The 20,828-nt window shown below is 51.2% G+C and overlaps 1 protein-coding gene and 1 non-coding gene across 5 annotated transcripts in view; both read right to left on the reverse strand.

The window, feature by feature from the left end:
- SEPTIN9 (septin 9) overlaps positions 1 to 20,828 on the reverse strand; it is a 266,724-nt gene that overhangs the window by 47,196 nt on the left and 198,700 nt on the right. Inside the window, exon 1 of one of the 4 annotated variants that reach the window (XM_075903553.2) lies at positions 14,209 to 14,417. The exons of the other annotated variants lie outside the window; for them this stretch is intronic. The gene's annotated coding sequence lies outside the window, so the exon portion shown is untranslated. Of the gene's footprint in view, positions 1 to 14,208; positions 14,418 to 20,828 lie in introns of those variants that run through there. 4 annotated transcript variants of the gene reach the window in all.
- Positions 1,029 to 1,133, reverse strand: LOC112545769 (U6atac minor spliceosomal RNA). Its single transcript, XR_003089305.1, has one exon. It is a non-coding gene; the product is annotated as a U6atac minor spliceosomal RNA (small nuclear RNA).

A 20,828-nucleotide genomic window follows, 5' to 3' on the forward strand; every position in this document is an offset into this window, starting at 1 on the left:
GTTTGTGGTGTTCATTTCAGCAGCACAGACTGATTCAGACCATCCATGGAACTGCACTGTGCAACTTTCCTCAGTGACCTTCCCATTACGCTCCACCGGGTACTAAACCCTGACAAATAAACCCAGGGCAGTAGGGCAGAGCCAGCCTGACTCCACATTCAAAACCACCCCCAAGGTTGCCTGCTTGCCCAGCCCGTGTTTCCATAGCCCAGGGTGCCAGCAGGAGCTATGTTCCCCTCCCGGCTGTGCCGACAGCAGGAAGTTCTTATCGTGATTGGTGTGAGGCTGGCACTTCATCTCTGCCTACCTAGTGTCACGGGGCTTGGGGCCTGCTATGTGCTCAGAGGCAGTTTTCATATTCAGAGGGACAGCAGCAAGTGGAGACTTTAGTGGGATGGAATACAAAGCCCTGCGCCCCTGGAAGCTCCCCTTTTACCTTGATGCAGTAGGCAACTGCTTCCTTGGAGTGCCCCTGTTCATTGACCCCACCTTGGATTCTTTCAGACACATAATATGCTACATTAAACAAACCCAAGGCAGTCTTCATTAACCCCCAACATTACCTAGCCTCCCTCCTCAAATATTTGCATCAGAAGGTTCTCCCCAGCCTCCATTTCCCCAGTGCAAACAGGAAGGCGGGATTCATGGGTTTTATCACAATATAAAATGGCCAGGCTGGAATGGCTAGCACCACCGGGGTCATTGCACTGGTGCACGTAAGCAGGCAGACATGCTATTCTCTAACACAGGGAAGGGCAAAATACAGCCCAAGGACCACATCCAGTCCTCTAACCACCAGATCCGGCCCCCAGATCGCCCTGCTGGGACCCTCAGACACACGGCTGCCTGTCTAAAGCGCAATGTGAACAGTTCTCTGCTCTGTAGGCAGGGGGAGGCTTTGTGTGATCTCCCCACCCCTAGCTCAATCCTCAGCTCCTATTGGCTGGAAATAACCTGGGGGACAGGGGCAATGCAAGCCTCTTTCCCCTCCTTGGAGGGCACAGCCTGCAGCTCTAAGTGATCTGGGGCTTGGTTAGATGCCCTGAAGTAGCAAGTGGCAATGCCTTAATCATAGGTGTGTTGTAAAGGCCACTAGGACCTCTTCCATCCTTATCAAGGGGAGTGCTAACCTTAAGTGATCTGGGGGTGCTGTAGGGCTTCTGGCCAGGAAACACTTAGGTAGGCACCTCCCAGCCAGAGCCTGCCTCTGGCACCCTTGCCCCTCCTGCTCCCCAACTCCCTAACCCCCAGGTCACTATTGAAACCACCTGCCCCCAGTCACAACTCCCTTCTAGATCCTGTATCCCCTCCTCCACTCTCCCCAGGCCAAAATCCTCTCCTACACCCAAACGCTCTCCCAGACCCTGCACCCCATTCCCTTGCCCCAGATCACAACCCAAACTCTCTGCAGTCTGCTCCCCCCTTTCCCCTTCTCCCAGGTCACAACTCCCTCCCAAACTTTGCACCACCTCCTAGAGCCACGCCCCCAGGCCAGAATCCTCTCTTGTGCTCACACTCCCTCCCTGGCCCTATACCCTAAACCCCTGATGCAGGACACAACCTCCTCCTTCATCCAAACTCCTTCTCAGACCTCACACTGTCTCCTGCACCCCAGTTCCTTACCCTATGAGCCCTTCTGCACCCCACCTCCACCACAGACCCCCCCCAATTCCTCCACAGAAAAGTGCAGCCCTTGACCACTTTCCAAAATCTTGGAGTGGCCCCCCAACAAAAATTATTGCCCATCCCTGCTCTAACCAGTCAGGGGAAAGCGCGCAGTGTCTCCTCCTGCCCTGCCCCCGCCCTGCTAGCAGTGGGTGGCACGTAGAAGTGCCGCGTGCTCTTGGCAGGGTGAGAGGAGACTGGCTCCAATATCACTGCTTAGATCCTTTGATTCTCTGGGATTTTTGATAAGCTGTCCCAGGAGACACTCAGTACATTGCAGGACATCGACGAGGTGAAGACGGACCAATGTGTCCTTACTACCAAATGTATCTTGCCCACGTATGTCCTCTGAATAGCCTACAGCAGCCCACGTATTATCCACAAATGACCTGGACTAGTCTAACTTATTTCTTTCTCCCTCCGCAAGCTCTCTCCCCCTTGTAGCAAAGAATGATGCAGACAGGCAGTGTCTCCATTGCACAGGAAACAGGATAGGGAGAAAACACAGGTAAGAGGTGTTCTCAGCACCAGCAGTTCCCCCTCCAAGATCAAACCCTTAAGACACATTTCTTATAACTAGACCAAAGGAGCTGTCACTATACCACCAAGCTTCTGGGAGATGGGGGATCCTAGCTGTGGATGAAATCAGCATTAATTCTTCTGCAGGAGAAACTGGCAAAGCACCTGCACCCCAGACTGAATTAGAACCTAAACCCTGAGGCTCCAAGTAGCATTTCCTGCCCGTTCTGTTCCTGTTGTCCACGGCAGGGTCCGAACCTCACACCCACATTCTGTTTTCATTTGGAATTGGCTTTTGCTGCCTCCCTTCCCTCGTCCAGTGGTAAGCCCCTGCTTTAAGCCCATTCGGCCATGTGGCTGCCTTGCTCTCTCTTCCCTGTGCTTCCTAGAGCTGTGGTGATGCTGCTAAAGCTGCCACAGAGCCCTCTGAAAATGGGCTACAAAACAGACTAGACAGGATTGATTCAAGCCCCTCACTTCAGCGAGCACCACAAATAACAATTGCTGAGAAAGTGCTGCTATTGCCTCAAAACCAGGGCCAGAAATCCAGCCTCAATCTGCTTATACTGCAGCTGGATTATACCACTTTTTAATGACTTAATAAAGCTCTAACCTCTATCAATGGGCATTAGTGTTTTAATCTCCTTAATAGTGAAAATCCTGTCCACATGCCAACCACAGCATTGTGGGGAAGCATCAGATCTGGGGGAAACTGAAGAGTGAGGGGAAGATGGTCCAGCGATTAGGGCCCTGGCCTCAGGCTTGGAAGACTCTGCTTCAAGTTCTTCTCTCTGGGTATGTCTACACTACCACCATAGTTCGAACTAGGGTGGTAATGTAGGCAACCGGAGTTGCAAATGAAGCCTGGGATTTGAATTTCCCAGGCTTCATTTGCATCTCGCCGGGCGCCGCCATTTTTAAATGTCTGCTAGTGCGGACTCCATGCTGCGCGGCTACACGCGGCACGGACTAGGTAGTTTGGACTAGGCTTCCTATTCCGAACTACCATTACTCCTCGTTTCACAGCAGGAGTAACGGTAGTTCGGAATAGGAAGCCTAGTCTGAACTACCTAGTCCGTGCCGCGTGTAGCCGCAGGCACGGAGTCCGCACTAGCGGACATTTAAAAATGGCAGCGCCCGGCGAGATGCAAATGAAGCCCGGGAAATTCAAATCCCGGGCTTCATTTGCAACTCTGGTTGCCTACATTACCACCCTAGTTCGAACTAGAGTGGTAGTGTAGACATACCCTCTCAGAATTCCTGTGTGACCACGGGCAGGTCACTTAGCCTCCCGGAGCCTCGAGTTCCCTCACTGGAATGACGAAGGGGAAGACAGCATGGCCCTGCCTGAGAGGGCTCAGTCTGTGTGTGGATACATACACTACAGATTGTGAAGGGCTCTCAATCAGTAATTCAGATAGTGAGGGGAACTTTCCGAACCAAGTAGTTTTGCAGTGGTGAAATTGTTTTGATTGGCAAGAAACAGGGAGTAGTTGTTTCCCTAAACGCACTAAGTTTCAACCTTCCAGTCTTCTGGAGAAGTATCAATTTTCTATTTGCCACCTATGATCTCGCCCTCCTGCTGCAGTGCAAGGGAGCATCTGTGTGGGAAAAGCATCCGCTCTGACAGCTTGTTCCCACAGCCTGCTCCATAAAACATAAGCCTTAACCACCGGCAGGGCAAGAAACTTATTCAGATTCTACGAGTCCTGGGGAGTCTAATCTTCACTCTTCCCCAAACACAGCCCCTGGTTAAAGTACCAGCAGAAGAGCCACATTTTCAGCCTTGACTAGGAGTCCAACAAATCACAAGGGACACTCTGGACCTACCTTCTGCTTTGCTCAACCCTTTCAGGTGAAGCTAGAGTGAGGTTTGGGAAAGCGGCTGGGCTAGGAAAAGGGCCATTCAGCATGGTCTCAAAAAATAACACATTCCTGTGCAGTGAGTGAGGCTGGGCCGCCTGACCTCTGGCTAAGAAGGGGAAGAACAGCTCCCAGAGACTGATGCTTCCAGCCTGGCTCACACCCACCAGCTGGCACAAGATGGAAGGAAGGAAGGAAGGAAGGAATCTTTCTGGATTTTGCCATCGGTCAGTGTGCAAAGCTGGCTCTGTGCCAGTGGGATGTGTCAGCTGCTCTGTCAAGGGGGTGTGATTCACTTCCCTTCAGCCAGCACTGCCAATGCAGCAACAACTGCTCTAACTGTAGCTGGTCCGCAGGACCCCCTGCTGCTAAGGAGCTAGGTAATGTTGGAGGCTCCCTTGGGGTTTATCTAACACTCACTCCTCAGAGGCAAGTGGGCACTTCTGAGAGGCAGGCGCAGGACCAAACACACACATGGGGCATCATCCTCTGCTCATGGAAGACACAAGCTTGACAGAGCAACGTACTCATGAGACAACCAAAATGTCCCAGGATCAGGCCCAGCAGTTAGACATGCTTTTAAACTTGTCTTTACACTGTGGGTGGGAACTTTTTTGGGTTGGGGGCCACTGACCCACAGAAAAGTCAGTTGGGGGCCACACACTAGTGAGAAGCTAATTCTTTCCGTGCCGTTTGCATGCCCTAATAGGAACAGCCACATTTGACAATGGCCCCATCTTGCCCTTACTCACCTAAGTAAATCCAACTGACGCAGAGCTCTGATTCCCCCGGGTAAGGACTTTCATGCATTGATATTCATGACTGTCAAAGCACTACACACGTACAAGCCAGGTGGAAGGGGCATTTCCTTGTGTCCCTAGAGATTCCTTTGAAGAAGAGATGTTCTTGCTTTTGGGACTGTGAACCCAGAAGAAAGGAAGACAACCTGACACTGAAGAGATAGAATTGCAGCTAAAAATATTTCCATTAAAGCTGCCAAGTTGCTGGTCTTTCATCTAGAGCTTAATTAACAGCAGCTTGTCATCCCCAGGTTGTTTATAGAACCAGCTGTGTCAGTTGATGTAGGTGCTATTCTGCTAACAATAACACTTTGTACTTGTATATCTAAGACTCACATGAGTAAGGGAGGAGGCCCAGGCATGCAAGTTTGGAGTTACCGAGATACATTCTGAGAGTCGTGCCCATCACCATTGTTTCTGATACCCCTGTATCATCTCCCCTCGTCCCCCACCTCCCGGGGGAACAATGCATCATTCTGTTTTCCTTCTGCTGGGCAATGTGTCTTACCCAACCAAGTAGAAGCCCAGGGCAGATCCCACCCCCTTGTGTCAGCTCTGCTGGCTATGGTGATAAATGAGTTGTTACAAGCTTCCTGTTTATCTCTGCGCTGCAGCACCAGAAGGGAGAGAGCATCCCTCACCCCTGCCCCTCTCACCCGCTTCTTCCTTCAGGAAACACTTCCATGGGAACCCAGTGCCCCAGCCTTACCCAGGGTGGGCGCAGCCGCACAGTCCTCGCTGCAGCTGGGCGACAGGACTGGGGCTCAGAGGTGCACGCTCTGAAGCTGCAGGGTGCTGTGCCCCCTCAGCCATCCTGGGCTTTGACGGGCATGGAGGATACTTAGCATCTCACAGGCTCAGACCCCTAAGCACTCAAATCAGTGTCCTTTCACTGGGCCTCAGTGGTACCTCCTTGCTGGAGAGGTGAAGTGGGTGACTGCCCCACTTCTGGACCTGGGAGTGGTTTCACTGACCCCCTGTGGTGTGCTCTCATGCACCCACACCAAAGCACATCTCCAGTGCTGCCCTAGCCCCAGGTTTCACCACTCAAGAAGCCATGTTTCTAGCACAGAGGCAGCTCGGGAGACCACTATGGATAGAAGTGCTCTATTGCACCCAGCTGCAAATACACACGTAGACATGGCCCGGGAGAGTAAACTCATTGGTTCAGGAGCACCCCGAGCAGTGAAGCTACAAGGCTGTTTGAGCATGAGCAACAGCACTGAGCTGCCCAATTTGCTAACTGCAGGAACACACAGCAGGGTACAAATTTACTTGTGAGAGCAGCTGCTACTTTCTGTGTGCAGACATACCAGCACATGCCCTGCTGTGCCTTGTGGTTTAATCGCATGTCACCAAATGGCACAGGAGGTGCAGAGTCCCTAGAAACACTCCAGCATAACATCCTCAGAGCCCTCCAGCATCTGAAGTGGAGGCGACTGGATGGTAGCAGCCCCGGAGGAAGGCCTAGGAAATCAGAGCAGTCAGCTGGTCCGACGGTGTGTGCTGCACGGCCATGTGCAGCATCCGGCCCTTGGAAGGCAGCCCACTGAACCTCTGAAGAAGGGGTGTCCCAGACTGCATGAGAGTGGCCCCTCTGACTGATTAGCAAGTGACACCGATGGCCCCGAATCCTCATCCGACTGAGGACAGGGGTCTAACCGAGTGATAAGTGGAGATGGAGGCCTTCCTTCCTTGGTCTCAGGAGAGGCTAGAAAATACCTGTCCAGCCATTTGCAGCCCTGCTTTAGGGTCACTGGGTCACCACATTTCACCCAGAGGAGAAGCTCTCCTGGGAGTGTCTAACTCCTCTCTCATGCCAGTCTGACTCAGACCCAAAAGGGAAATCCCTTCTCTCTTCTGGGCTGAGCTCACCTCAGAATGCTCTGCCCAGCACTTGTTTACCAACGCGGATCACTGGCTCCTGACTGAGGTGGGCCAATCTGCATCCTTACTTTCAGCCAAAGTTTTAGCTATTACATGTCTTACAGCAGCACCTACATTCCCCAGCTGTGATCAGGGCACGTATGCAGTGCCTGCTGAGAGAGGGGGAGTTTCCAAACTGAGCAGACAAGGCACGTGTAGGGATATAATAGTGCAGTCGATTAACCAATTATCCGATAAGCAAAAGCTTATAGATTAATGCTATAGACCACACGCATTTCACTTCTCCCTCCACATACACAGACATGGGCTGTTGCCACTGGGTCTGCTGCCTCTGTATCAGAGGCAGCAGCACAGAGCGACAGGCAGCTGGTCTACAAAGGGAGCTGTTTTTTAAACTGGCTCTCCTTGCGGACCAGCTCCTACCTGGCACCCTGTGTGGAGTGGCAAGAGACTCCTTGGGAGTGAGGCAGGAGTGCACTGGCTGCTAGCCCCGCCCCCATGGACTATAGAATACTTGACTAACCGATAAGAATTCATGAGATTACTCGACTATTCAATTAATCAATATTTAACACCCTCAGTAGGGCGAGAGCCGAAAGTGAGCTGACATGGTCACACAGCAGGACAATGGCAGAGCATCACATCTCCAGACTGCCAGGGCAGTACCCAAGCCACAGGACTATGTGGGCTTCAGTCAAGTCATTCTGCAATGGAACCGATAACCAAGTTCTGATCTGGACCAGAGTCTTCCCAAAACTGGATCTGAAGTTTGCTGCAGTCCCATTTCTCCTGGGATTCTTTCACCTGGGGGTCACACTGCTACAGGGGATGTACCCAGTCACTCTGCAAACCTGCCCTGTACAGGGAGCACAACATGCAAATCCACATTCCCATGGCATGGGAGGAACTTAGGGCTCCTGTTCCCGTCAACCAGCAGAGCCTTACTGTGCAGAGGTGCCTAGAGCCAGGCTTCACTCTTGCAATCTGCATTTCCTTGGGCTCCAGTGCAGCCAGCCTCACAGGGACTGGGGAAGAGCAGCAATCATATGGTAATTCCTCTGGGAAAAGAGAAATCAAGGAGAAGCCTCTTTTGTGCAACAGCTGGGGCCCAGGTCCCACTAAGAAGGAACCAGCTGGCTGCCCCAACCTCCAGAGACAAAAATACAGGCCTTGCCTTCTGTTCGACTTTCCCTGCCTGTCCCAATCCACCCAGCCCCACCTGCTCTGCCTTTCCATCGACCTTGCTGCCTGGTTCAGAACCTGCCAGCCCAGCATGGACCCAGAAGTCCAAGGGAAGCAGCCCAGCACAGAAAACAAGTTGGCCCATTGGCAGGGGGAAGGAGATATTCAAATGGAGTCCTTTTGCTGGGGCACAGCAGAGGCATTTAATGTTAGATCATACACAGCACCAGTCAGAGGTTGCTGTCCTGACATGGTATCAAAGGACACTGTGAGTTTGGCTAGCCACTGCCTACAGTAAGTGGTGGGGAAGCAAAGTCCCCCACTGCTAAGAACACAGGATCACCATTATGGACCTTAGATATCAATTAACTGAAAATGTAATAACTGTGTAACCGCATCAAAATCTTAGTGTAACATGTTTATTTGATAGCCCCGGCGGCAGGGGCCAGCAGCCAGTTATCTCACGGTATCGCTGCCCGAGAGCCCCCTGCCACCTCGGGCTGTGCCTCTGTTTCAGGTCGAGCCGGTCCACGAGAAGAGCTGGTTTCTACCTCCTGTGGATTGTCCAGTAGGGGCTGCTTCTCACTGTTTTTAATCTATGAATCAGGAGAATCAGCTACAGACATTCCCTGTTGACCAGTCATCCAAGTGACAGAGGCAATTTCTTTGCTTCCTATAACCACCATAGGAAGAGCATTACCAAGGGAATGGAAAAAAATTAACCTCTTCCAGCTGAGTAAGGAGAAAGCCATGGCAAATGGTGCCCTCATCTAACTCAAAATCCTTCCTAAACACTGAAGAATATGGCCTTGGTCTTCCTGCATTTCCTTCAGGCAGAAAACAAATCAAAAGCCTCAATCAAAGTGGAGAGAGAGGCTGCCAGTAAAGAAACAGCTCAAGAAGGGTATGTCTACATTGCATTCCCTCTTCGACAGAGGAATGCAAATGCAGACAAACGAAATCGCAAATGAAACGCGGATTTGAATTTCCCATGCTTCATTTGCATAATGCGGCCGGCCACTTTTCCGAAATAGCGTACTCTGAGGAGTAAGGGTTATTTCGAAGGGAGGGTTTCTTTTTGAAATAACCCCATTTTTTCCTCGAAGTACGCTATTTCAGAAAAGCGGCTGGCCACCACTATGCAAATGATGCACAGGAAATTCAAATCTGTGCTTCATTTGCAATTTCGTTTGTCGACATTTGCATTCCTCTCTCGAAAGAGGAACGCAATGTAGACATACCCGAAGAGTGATTCTTCCTCCCCTCTGCTCCAAAGGCCAGTCACCTGGCATGTAAATCTGGGCTTCAAGGATCAGCACCTGATGTGGAACAATCCTGCCATGCTTGCCTGAGCCTCTTCAAGACAAGACTCTACCAATAAGCAAAATGTACGTTCAAGATCCTGACTGCGTTCTTAGCTCCCATTCCTAAGACCTGAGTACTCGGCCATCGAAAGAAATAAACCTGAGGGCAACACAGATGAGGACAGAGATTTTGACATAATATATCATATTAATAGAATGTAAAAGAGAAAGGAGGGTGAGCCCCGAGCAGGAGTTCCCAGACTGCAGCAGTTTAACCACATCACAAGAAATCCCCTGGCCACCTCCCTTCCTGCTGTCAATCAAATCACAGCCCTGAGGCAATGACAGCAATTGCTTATTATGCACAAAATGCATAAGTGGAAAGGAATGAATATATATTTTAGCAGGAGGAGCAAGGGCCATATGACCAACCAGCTCAGAACTGACCATAGTTTGAAAACCACTGTTGTAAAGTCACAGAGGCCAGGGAATTCAACAACTCAGTGAGAGCCAGCAAGTGCCTTCATCTCTTTCTATCAACAGGATGGCAAAAGCAGGTAGTGATTTCAGTGGGGCACCTATTATTGCTCTATAGGGTCCTTAACTATCCTCACCATAGCAACCCCCCAGAAAGAAACTTCCTAAGCTGCAATCCCGTAGAGCCCTGATGCATTGGGAGAAAGGTGGGCCTTGCTCACAGACCTCACCGTTCTCAGGGCATGAGGAAGACCACGTCAAGGGTGTGGTGAAGATGGACTTTCATTTCCATCTCTTGAGCGCGTTGAGACTTTCCAGCAGAGACCAAGACACAAGCTATGGCCCAATTAGAGCTGAGGACGAGGGAAAAGACATGCACTGAGTGGGGGATTTGTGATAATGATCCTTTGCATTTCTCTAACAACTGACACCTGAGCCTCCCTCAGTGCTTTACACACATCACGGAGCAGCAGGAGCCATAATTAAGGCTGAAACCAACTTCCTGATAAAAACCTGATTTTCAAGCCCTGCCAGCAATTGCCCAATTTCCCTCTAAAAGAATCCAATTGCCTTGAAAATTTCACATGCCACATTTTAGCCCAGGGTAGAATTGGAGGGACTGTTATCTGTTTCCATTGAAATACACTGTCAACATTAACTCTTTCAATAGAGTTAATTCTTCTGACTTACTTAACCCTCTATATGCACTCCTGGGAGGAAGCATTAATCCTCTCAGAGATCCCTTACATGAGGTGCAGAGCAGTTAAATGACCTGCCTGAGGCCAACAAGGCACTGGCACTGTCAGGAATGAAACACAGTCCTGACTCTCACTTGCTCAAACTACTCAGAACAGGCAGCACTGTAAGTCTAGGACAGTGGTTCTCAATGTGTGGTCCGCGGAGCACTAGTGATCCACAACCATCTTTCAGGTGGGCCGTGGGCTCGGGCATGCCCCCGCCCTGCAGCAGGGAGCCTTGCTGATTCTCTAGCCCTGTGCCCCCGCCCCCATGGGCTGGATCTGGTTTGCAGGGGGAAAGCAACTCCACATGCTGCTTTCTCCTACTCCCTCCTCCCCACCCCTGCTGGGATGAACTCAGAATCAACACAGCAATGTCGGGTGCTGCCTGGGAGTGGTGGGGGAAACAAAGCCAGGTAAACACCCCCCACACCAGTATTTCCCTCCTGCACCTCCTTCCTACTGAAACCTCACACACCCCATCCCCTCCCTTCTTCTCAGACCCTGCTCCCCCACCCTCTTCTGCACCCACTTGATCATCACAGTCCATGGAAATGTCTGTTGAGTGGGGTGGGCCACAGGCCAGTTTGAGAATCTAGGACATTGTGGTGACCCGAGGGAGGCTTGGACAACACTTGTGAGAGATGCCAAATCCAGAGACCTCTTTCCCCCAGGACACCTCACCTGTGGGTGGCCTAGATTCCTGGCTCAGTATGCGATGGCTCTTCCACAGGCTGCCAATGGGCAAGTCTACAGGGGAGCCAGCTTAAAAGCCTGGGACACCCTGTGGACAGGGGCTGCTGAACCAGGACTGAGTAAGCCCGGCTCAGCCTCAGCTCGTGCCAGGTCTGAGACCCACCCCCCCTGCAGTTCTGCAATTTACATGTAGTACGAGCCAGGCTGCCTGCCCACCCGGCTCTTACTATATTTAAACTGCAGAGCCACAGCAGGGGTAGCTTCTGGATCCAGCGTGAGCCAAGACTGAGCACCTTTCCTTATCGATTAATCATATAGTCAATACAAATTCTATGGACTACGCAATTAGCGAAATACCAGCTTCTGAACATCCCTACTGCAGATTAGGGATGTAACGAGTGATGGTCAACTACTCACATTTCCTCCCTGTCCACGGCCTCTGGATCAGAGGCAGCAGCCAGGGATGGGGGGGGGGGGGGGAGCAGGAGCCCATAGTGGGGAGAGCTGGCTTAAAAGTCAGTTCCCCCCAGCACCCTCTCCACAGTGCCACCTGCCCACCCCGTGCTGCTGCCTCTATCAGAGGCAGCAGCATGGGGGTGGGAGGCAGGGGAGGCTGCCATGAAGTCCAGCTCAAATTGTAGCGACTACATAATTAGCTAATTACCTGCCTTAACATCCTCACTACAGATGTCTATGAGCTATGGATATGCATGCTCCTGACAAGTCCCTGGCCCTGCACTTGGCATGCTCCCTACCCTGGGGACTGTGAGGGGTGCAATGCAGGATTACTGTTCCAACTCCAATGAAGGTGTGGCACACTGTTCTGAGTGTAAGATGAACTCATGATATAATAAAATAAAAATAATACTGATATGTAGCACTTTGTCAGTAGATCTGAAAACACCTTACAAAAGACATTATCCCCATTTTATACATGAGGAAACTAAGGCACAGAGCGGGCATGTGACTTAGCCAAGGTCACAGAGCCGGTCAGTGGCAGAACTGGGACTAGCACCTATGCCTCTTGAGTCTCAGTCTAGTAACTGTCCACTAGGGCACATTGTTCCAACAGAAAGCATGAAAGAGTGGAGAACATGTATCAGATGCTCTTCACAGCAGGGTCAGGGCTAGCCCTTTACAATTATACTCATGGATATAGGCTTTAACCTTTTGGAGGGAAACTGTAAAGCAGCAGAGTGCTAGAAATAGGAAGGGGTTGAGCAAAGAGCCAGAGCTGGTCTCCTAAAAGCACAAGACCCATATGGTCACGTACGTAGCCACTGAAAGCAGCTCCTGTGTGTGCTTGTGCATGCAAATCTTTCATCACAAGATCCATGCTCATGCATGAGAGCATAATCCAACCCAGACTCCATATTTTAATATGCAAGGCTTCCGAACTGGAGAAATGAAATCCCTGGAATGGTAGATTAGTTATATAGCCAGTTTTAAAATGCTGGGGCAGTGGTACCCTACTCCTGGCCCTACAGATGGCCTGCTTTATCTGATCCATATGACATCTATGCCAGTCCCATGGTGGGGAACTGAAATAAAAGTAGTGCTCATTAAGCCAATTGGTTTGAACCAGAAACAGCCGTGGACCTGAACACAGAAACTGGTTTCCTTTCTCAATTCTCTGCCTTAATGACATAAATGCATCCTGCGAACTATGGTGATGGTCATTATGGAAAAACCTGGAAACAATCTCACTCCGCCAGTAACAATGGCGCAGTTACATACTCAGCTGCTTGCTCAGCCCCTGGCTGCTGCTTCTGATGGAAAAGAAAGCATTTTTCATCAAGAGTAAAGAAGAACTTAGCGGATGCTCATGGCACTATATAGATCAGGCCAGATTCATCCCAGATGCTACTTTGCTGCCTAAAGTGGAGCTCTCCAAGGGATGAATCTGACCCCCTTTAAAAGGAAAAGTCTAAACTTTCTGGAACAAAGCTGATTTCCCAACAAGGATGCAAGCTTCAAGTGGTGCAACCACAATGTAGCGGAGGGAGCACAGCCACCTTAAGGATCTGTGTTCAGTCTGTTTGAATTTAAAAGTGCCAGGCAACAATGAGTCATTTGGGGATACCAGGCCTGGAAGCACAGAGTGCATTTCCTGTAAACAAGTCCTTTCATTTCAGGGCAACGGCTCCAGGGCTGGATCTGTACCTGCCCAAGGACCCCACATGCTAGTACTTGTCTTTCTGAAAAGTCTCAGGAAAAGCATTTACTCAGTAAGACTCTGGTTTTCCCATAGAACACAGTTTCCCAGTCTTCAATGATTTTACCTTAATCAGCTGTTCCCAGTGATAACTGATTAAATCAAGAGCTCCCATTCAGTTGCAAAGAAACCATCTGACCCTCCCCCACCTACTCGAGCTTCCTGCAGCCCTGAAAGTTTTCATCGTTAAAAGGCTTGTAAAAGGAAACACACCAGCAGAAACACTGAAACCGACACTTGAGAACAGTGTGAAGAGAAATAGTCGTTTGAGCTTAAAGCGAAACAAACTGCCTTGGGCTGCCACACCCCCTCCCTTCAGGGGCTCACAGGAAAACCCAGCCACTTGCTCTACACTTTCAAACCAGATTGTTAGATAAAAGCAAGAGGAAAGTAATAGTGAAGTCTCATGCCCTGTCTCAAGGAGAGCAAAGCAACCTCCTTCCCAGGCAAGGGCAAGACACGATGAGAGAGAAATAAACTAAAGCACTCGGCTCAGTTGGCCAAATATTTACAAAGAGAGAGCTGTGAAGCTTCGTTCTCCGGCGGAATGTGGTCAGAGCATGGAAACAGAATTCCCCATCCATGTCGCTCCCTCGTTGCAATGACTCAGCCTGGAGGCTGAAAGCTTTCAGCGGGGCTTAGCCGCTGCAACCTGCCCATCTCCAGAGGGGACAAGAGCTTGAAGGCTCCCTGCTCTGAACCTAGCACGTTTCCGTCCTCCCAAAGCAGCCCCCGATCTCAAGGACTGCATCCTCCCTGGCCCGGCCCGGCCCGGCCCTGGCAGGGGGAGCGGCGGGCAGGCGAGCCCGGGCAGCGCGCGGCGGGGCAGGGGCAGAGGAACAAAGGGGAATGAGAACACTCACCCGGGCAGTGCAAAGTCTCTTCTCCTGGCTAGGCGAGCAGCGCGAGGGCCCGCCCCTGCAGGGTCACATGGCTCAGAGCTCGCAGCGATCAAAGGGGCTTTGTCCCCGAGGAAGCAGCACCCAGCGCGGGGCGGGGGACGGGGCCAGCTCGACAGAGCCGATTGCACGGACACGGGCTGGGCCAGGAACCCCGCAGAGGGGAAGCGCCGGGGCTCGGCCCCGCCCCCCGGGGAGCTGTCCGGCCGGGCGATCCCAGAGCGCGTTTGTCCCCCAGCGCACGGGCCAACTGCGCTTCGCAGCAGCCCCTGCACTCAGCGGAGCAGGAGCATCCCCGGGGCCCCCCGCGACCCGCCCCAGCGACGGGAGGTGCGCCAGGTCCGCAGAACGGTCACCGGTCTCCAAAACTCCTGCTGCCTCGCCCTGTGCTTGAGCCTCAAACCCCTCACCTCCGCCAGGCAGCAGGGGAGCTGGCCAGGCCCGTAAGGGATTACAATTGTGCTGACCAACACTTTGCATTGTGCATTTGCCCTCCCTGATTGAACTCCGAGTCCAGACCAATTATCTCTTCCCCCTGCTCTTCCTCCTGGTTCTGCTCCTGTCCACTACTCACAACTTGTCCCACAGCCCCACCCCCACCACAGAGGAGACTCTGATATCTCCAGTGCAACACTGGGACTAGACCAAGGGGCCATTTCTATCTCCCCTTTCATGAACACAAGGGCCACACTGGCACAGAGCTGCAGGAGTTCTTCTATAGAGAGAGGGGCCATTATTTGTTGAGTCCTGCCCCCTCCATGCCCAGAGGAGGTCAATCCAGTAGGGCATCCCTGCTCATGTTCAGACAGAGCTGGAAGGAGCAGGGCAGCTGCTCACTTGTCTACATGAGGCACCACCCAACCCAGATCAACATGTGCAGGAGCAACTGGGGTGATTGCAGCCCAAGGAGTCCTTCTGCCCTGGCCTGTGCTGATTCCTCTATGCCAAGTCTAGCCCTTTGCGTGTGTCTAGACTGGCAAGATTTTGCGCAAAAGCAGCCGCTTTCTACTTGCCAGCTGTCTACACTGGCCGCTTGAATTTGCGCAAGAACACTGACTTTGTAATGTACAAAATCAGTGCTTCTTGCACAAATACTTTCATGCTCCTGCTGGGGAAAAAGCCCTCTTGTGCAAGAATACTGGCGCAAGAGGGCCAGTGTAGACAGGGAAGAATTGTTTTGCGCAAAAAAGCCCCGATGGCTAAAATGGCGATCGGGGCTTTCTTGCACAAAATTGCATCTAGACTGGCCACGGATGCTTTTGCGCAAAAGCACTTGCCAATCTAGACGCTCTTTTGCGGAAATACTTTTAACAGGAAAACTTTTCCATTAAAAGTATTTCTGCAAAATCATGCCAGTCTAGACGTAGCCCTTGTGTTTGGAGCAGGATGGAGGCATTTGCTGGGAGGCCAAAGGAACTGGTGGGCTGGGAGAGCCCCAGCCCTCAATCCAATTCAGCTAAGGAAAAACAAATAGCAAACATAGCCAGGACAATCTATTAAACAAGGTAGATGAGCAGAGGATAATTCTATGAACCACTTGCTTGGGAAATAAATACACAAGACAAGGAACTTCAGCGGATTTGAGCTAGTAAAGCCATAAACGCACTGGGCCCAACTTGCAGTTTACCTTGGTTTTTCCACCTGTGCAAGGTAGGTGCAAAGGGATACATATCGGCTTTCTATGGGTGCCATTGGTGACACAAGGAGCAAAGCAGTAGCGCAACAAGCCCATCGCTAATCAGGACTGGAAGAATACCTGGGAACTCCCGGAGAATGCGCACGAGTGAACAGGAGACCCTGTCATCTTTTTTCAAGTGCCTAATAGCTACTGTGCTGGTGCTATGTGAACAATTTGGGACATGGGATGGCAGACATTCTTTACCCACCCTCTTCTAAAGACCCCAGTCTCTGGCTCCGCCCCAAATCACATAGTTTATCATAATACAGAGACCTACGTTGCAAAAGAACACAGTGACTTCACCTAAAACTACTCCTTTTCTTGTGCTTTTGTACTAACTCCTCTTCATCCAAATTAGGGATGTAAAATCCCATTTAACCGGTTAACATGTTTAATTGGTTAATCAATTAAATGGGTGCAGACAGGGGAGGGGTGCGGCTCCAGCCCTGCTGTGCTAGAGACCCCCCCCCCATCCCCGCCAGCCAAGGCTGGGCTGGAGCAGCCTCCCCCCCTCCCACACACACCCACCACAGACAGGGGTTACTCCAGCCCGGCAAGAGCAGCCCCTGCCTGCAGGGCACCCAGGTTCCCCACAGACAGAGGCTGATTCACTGGAACAGCCCCTGCCTGCAGGACACTGGAGCAGCCCCCATCCACAGTGGTTCCCCCATGGGGCTGGAGCAGTCCACAGCCCCCACTGGTTAACCAGAACCCATAAGCATCAGCTGTTAAGGGTGATGCTAACCCGTTAATCTTTCAGCCCCCTAGTCGAAATGGCCCATTGGTGCAGGATCAATCAGCACTGATGGACGCAAATCTCAATAAATCAGACGGGAGGTAACACGCCTTTTGCCAGGCTTTCACTGCTGCTCCTGGTCTGTACATTTGCAAGCTGAATGTATCTTGCCCTCTGGCAGCACATCTACTCCCAACTCCCACCCCTGACAAACGTTCAATGTGTCCAGGTCAGGACATATCCATGGGTTTGCACGTAGAGTTAGAGCCTCTCCAGGTTGCCAGCTACAGTCTGTCTTCTCCATCCTTTGCCTGGCATTTGCTTCACATTGAGGTGAGAAATCTCTTACATGCAGTGAAGAGCACAATGAGGTATGGTTGGGGGAAGCTGGCCTTGGAACTACTTCACTCAGGAACAAGCTCAAAGACAGACACAAAAGATAAAAAAGATCCCCCTTACCTCCTTTTGGGGGGCAGGTTCTCACAGCTAAAGCTGTGGGGTGAGGAGTGAAGAAAATCCTTCTGATGCCACCTCTTCCTAGCCCTAAGCAGGGGTCAGGCATGTAATGTCAGTCCCTAGTACTTCACTGGGGCAGAGTTCACCCTACCCTAACCCATCCCTTTAAACAGCCCGTAGGACACTCAAGCCCATCCTACAATGGGACAAAGGGTGTCCACTTCCTGACCATACCTCTCATATAGCTTCTTCCTACATCCAACAACTGACAAAGCAGAGCACCTTATCTGGGGGGAGATTTGGGAGACCAGGCTGCTGCCATAGCGGCCTTTGTACAGACATTTCAGTTATCCACAATCAAAATTGCTATAGAACTATGCCTCCCAGTGGAATATGTGCAACAGCAATTCTGATGCAACTGGCAAGGGGGATCTGTGGTTGAAGTCTGACTTTTCAGGCCATACATGGGAGTGTGAGCTGAACAGTCTTGGACAAAACCAGGATACTGGATTAGAAGTCAGGATCATCAGAGCCAGCTCCTAGAGTGTTAGGCAGAGGAGGGTTATCACACATGTAATACACATCCATGAGCCTGGGAGGTGGCATGTCAATGCTTTGCTCCACTGCGAGCCCTAGAATAAGTGACCATTATTTGTCAGCCCAGAACTCCCCAGCTTCCAGGGTTGCCTCCAGAATGTCCCTTCCCAGCGCACAGACAAGAGCCAGTCTGAAGAACGGGTCATTTCTCTGTCTGGCCCAACCTGCCACAGAAAACCTGGGTCTCAAAGAGAAGCAGACTGAAGGCAGGCATTCTGCACCCAGCAGAGGATTTGCCATGGCACTAGTGGCTCTGTGGGGCCGGGCCCAAGTTCAGAAGGGGCCTCAATGACTTCTACCTCTCTCACTGCACTGTGGGAGCCTGCCGCAGAGCAGCATGGACGCAAGGAAGCCAAGATACCCTGGGAGCAATAGTTCCATGGTAAGTTCCCTGCCTGTAGAGCTAGCCTTGGAGCACGGAAGGGACTACGTTTTTCAATATTCCCTGGGCAGCTGGCAACAGGAAAGGAGGAGGAGTGAGAGGGGAAGCAGGAGAACTTGCTGCTAGAAGGTGGTGGCACTGCTGAATGGGGAATGTGTACTGCACAGGGAGCAGAAGATGGCATTGGCCCAGATCTCATTCGCAGAAGCCTTTCCCGGACTGGATTAGAGATGCTACCCCCAAAGAAGGAAATGGGTGGACTGAGTGGACAATGCACTTCTATCTGACACCTAGCAAGGGTGCTATGGACCACGAGGAGAACTTTAAATGATAAGCAAGGGAAGGAGGGCTCTACTAGACAGCCTGGGCAGCTTTAGGTACATGTAGACACACGGGAAGATTTAACTCAATATCCACTTCTGAGCCATGGGAACAGAAATTTGCTTTTCCTTTCCAGATTTGTCTAATGTTCAGGAATGAAATCAAGCACCTGCCTTCTAGCTTTGAACACTCTCAACTTCAGCAGTGCTCAAGTTCAATTTAGGCAGCTGTTACGTCATTTCTCCCACGTCAAATACTGATCCACCGCAATTTCCAGTAGAAAAAGTAGGATAAAATTGAGCAACAAATGCTGGCATCTTCCCAGTACTAACTTGGTCTGGAATTATTATTTTAAACAGCAATTATCTTTTTCTTAAAGTTTTCTTTGTTTAAAAAGAAGACAGTAATACTACTTTGACAAAATCTCTAGAAAAATGAAGAACGGAACAAAAGAACAACAAAGGTATCTCAGGGTATGTCTACACTACCCCGCTAGTTCGAACTAGCGGGGTAATGTATGCATACCGCACTTGCTAATGAAGCCCGGGATTTGAATTTCCCGGGCTTCATTAGCATAAGCGGGGAGCCGCCATTTTTAAATCCCCGCTGCTTCGAACCCCGTGTAGCGCGGCTACACGGGGCTCGAACTAGGTAGTTCGGACTAGGGTGCCTATTCCGAACTACCGGTACACCTCGTTTCACGAGGAGTACCGGTAGTTCGGAATAGGACCCTAGTCCGAACTACCTAGTTCGAGCCCCGTGTAGCCGCGCTACACGGGGTTCGAAGCAGCGGGGATTTAAAAATGGCGGCTCCCCGCTTATGCTAATGAAGCCCGGGAAATTCAAATCCCGGGCTTCATTAGCAAGTGCGGTATGCATACATTACCCCGCTAGTTCGAACTAGCGGGGTAGTGTAGACATACCCTCAGCTTTTTCTCACCGTGTGGGATAAACTTACAATATGGCTCCAGATATCGTCCAATCACACAAACTGGAAATTGTTCCACTTGATTTCACTTCTGTAACAGCAGGAACAGTCCTGTGCACATCCAAAATTCCTACTGAATTCAGAAGGGCCTTCCTCTTGTAACCATATTACCTGATAGTTTCAGCCCTTATAAGCTAAACAGCTTTATATTTAGTAATTGGGTGGGAGGTCTATGAGAAAAACTTACAGTGCTGATTATTCACTAGGGAAGGTGAGATCTTTCTGCTACAATAAATGAGTGCAGTGTAGAATGCACATTGCTCCTAGAGCCCAGAGTGGGGTCCTTTGCTTCTGTATACACAGCCCATTACAGACAATGAAAACTCTCACTGCAGCAGGCTTTGGGCAGAACTGGTTATACAGGTGTAGGGTCCCAGTCCCATGGCAGAAGAAGGCGGTGTGAGCTTGTTGAACAGCTGCTGCTCAGGGATGGAAATCTCCTAGTGCCCCAGCCTCCAAAGTCATTCCGGCTGTGTGCTAGCTGAGGGGTGTGTGGGAACAGCCTCCAAAGTCATTCCGGCTGTGTGCTAGCTGAGGGGTGTGTGGGAACAGCCTCCAAAGTCATTCCGGCTGTGTGCTAGCTGAGGGGTGCGTGGGAATTGGGGGCCCCTGCTGCAGGAGATGGGCATCTCAGGTACTTAAAGCCATGGCCGCCCTAGAGGGAAGCACCAAACTGCAGAGTGTGAAGCTGTCTAGGGCCACTGCTGAGGATTTAGTCCCAAGTGCTGCCATTGCAAGCTTCAAGCAGGCTCAGCCTTGGAATTGCTGCCTCACCCATGGCAGGCAGCTGCAGCTGTCTGAGACTGGCCTCTGGCAACTGCCACCATGGCTGTAATCAGAGGAGCTGCAGGTGGCTCTGAGATGACTGGGGCCACGAAGCTAGGAGCAGGTACAGAAACTAGAGTTAGTGTCAAGGAACAATCACCAGCAGGGAAAGAATGTCAAGGGGAGCAAGGAAAGAAGAAGCAAGTCAGGCTTGCAGGGGGAGAATGACCCCAGCTAGCTGGGGAGCATGTCCAAGGTAGAAGGAAACAAGCATGGGGAGAGGCAGTGGTGACCGGGCAGTAGATGAGCATGTCGATGGGAGCAGAGGGAGAAGGCCGGTGATTTCAGGTTCCCAGGGGCTAAATGCTCACTTTGGGGAAGTGGTGTTTGCAAGTGGCTTGCTCACGTGGCAGGATGGGCGCTGGGGGAGGGATGTGTCAGAACTGGTCAGGTAGTCGCTGGCAGAAGAACTTTACTGAGCTCAGAGCAGGGCCATCGAGTGGTACTGGAGACATGGCTATAGAATATCTGGATGAGGGAGATAAATCTGTGGGGAGTTTCCCCTGATCGCTATGAAGTTTCTGCTCACTGTGGACACTGGTAAATCCACATGGGTGTACAGCTCAATGAGAAAAACCAGGTCTGAGGCAGCTGTGTACAG

This window comes from Pelodiscus sinensis, chromosome 20, assembly GCF_052426305.1.
Source record: "Pelodiscus sinensis isolate ZL-2025 chromosome 20, ASM5242630v1, whole genome shotgun sequence".
Taxonomy (NCBI): Eukaryota; Metazoa; Chordata; order Testudines; family Trionychidae; genus Pelodiscus; species Pelodiscus sinensis.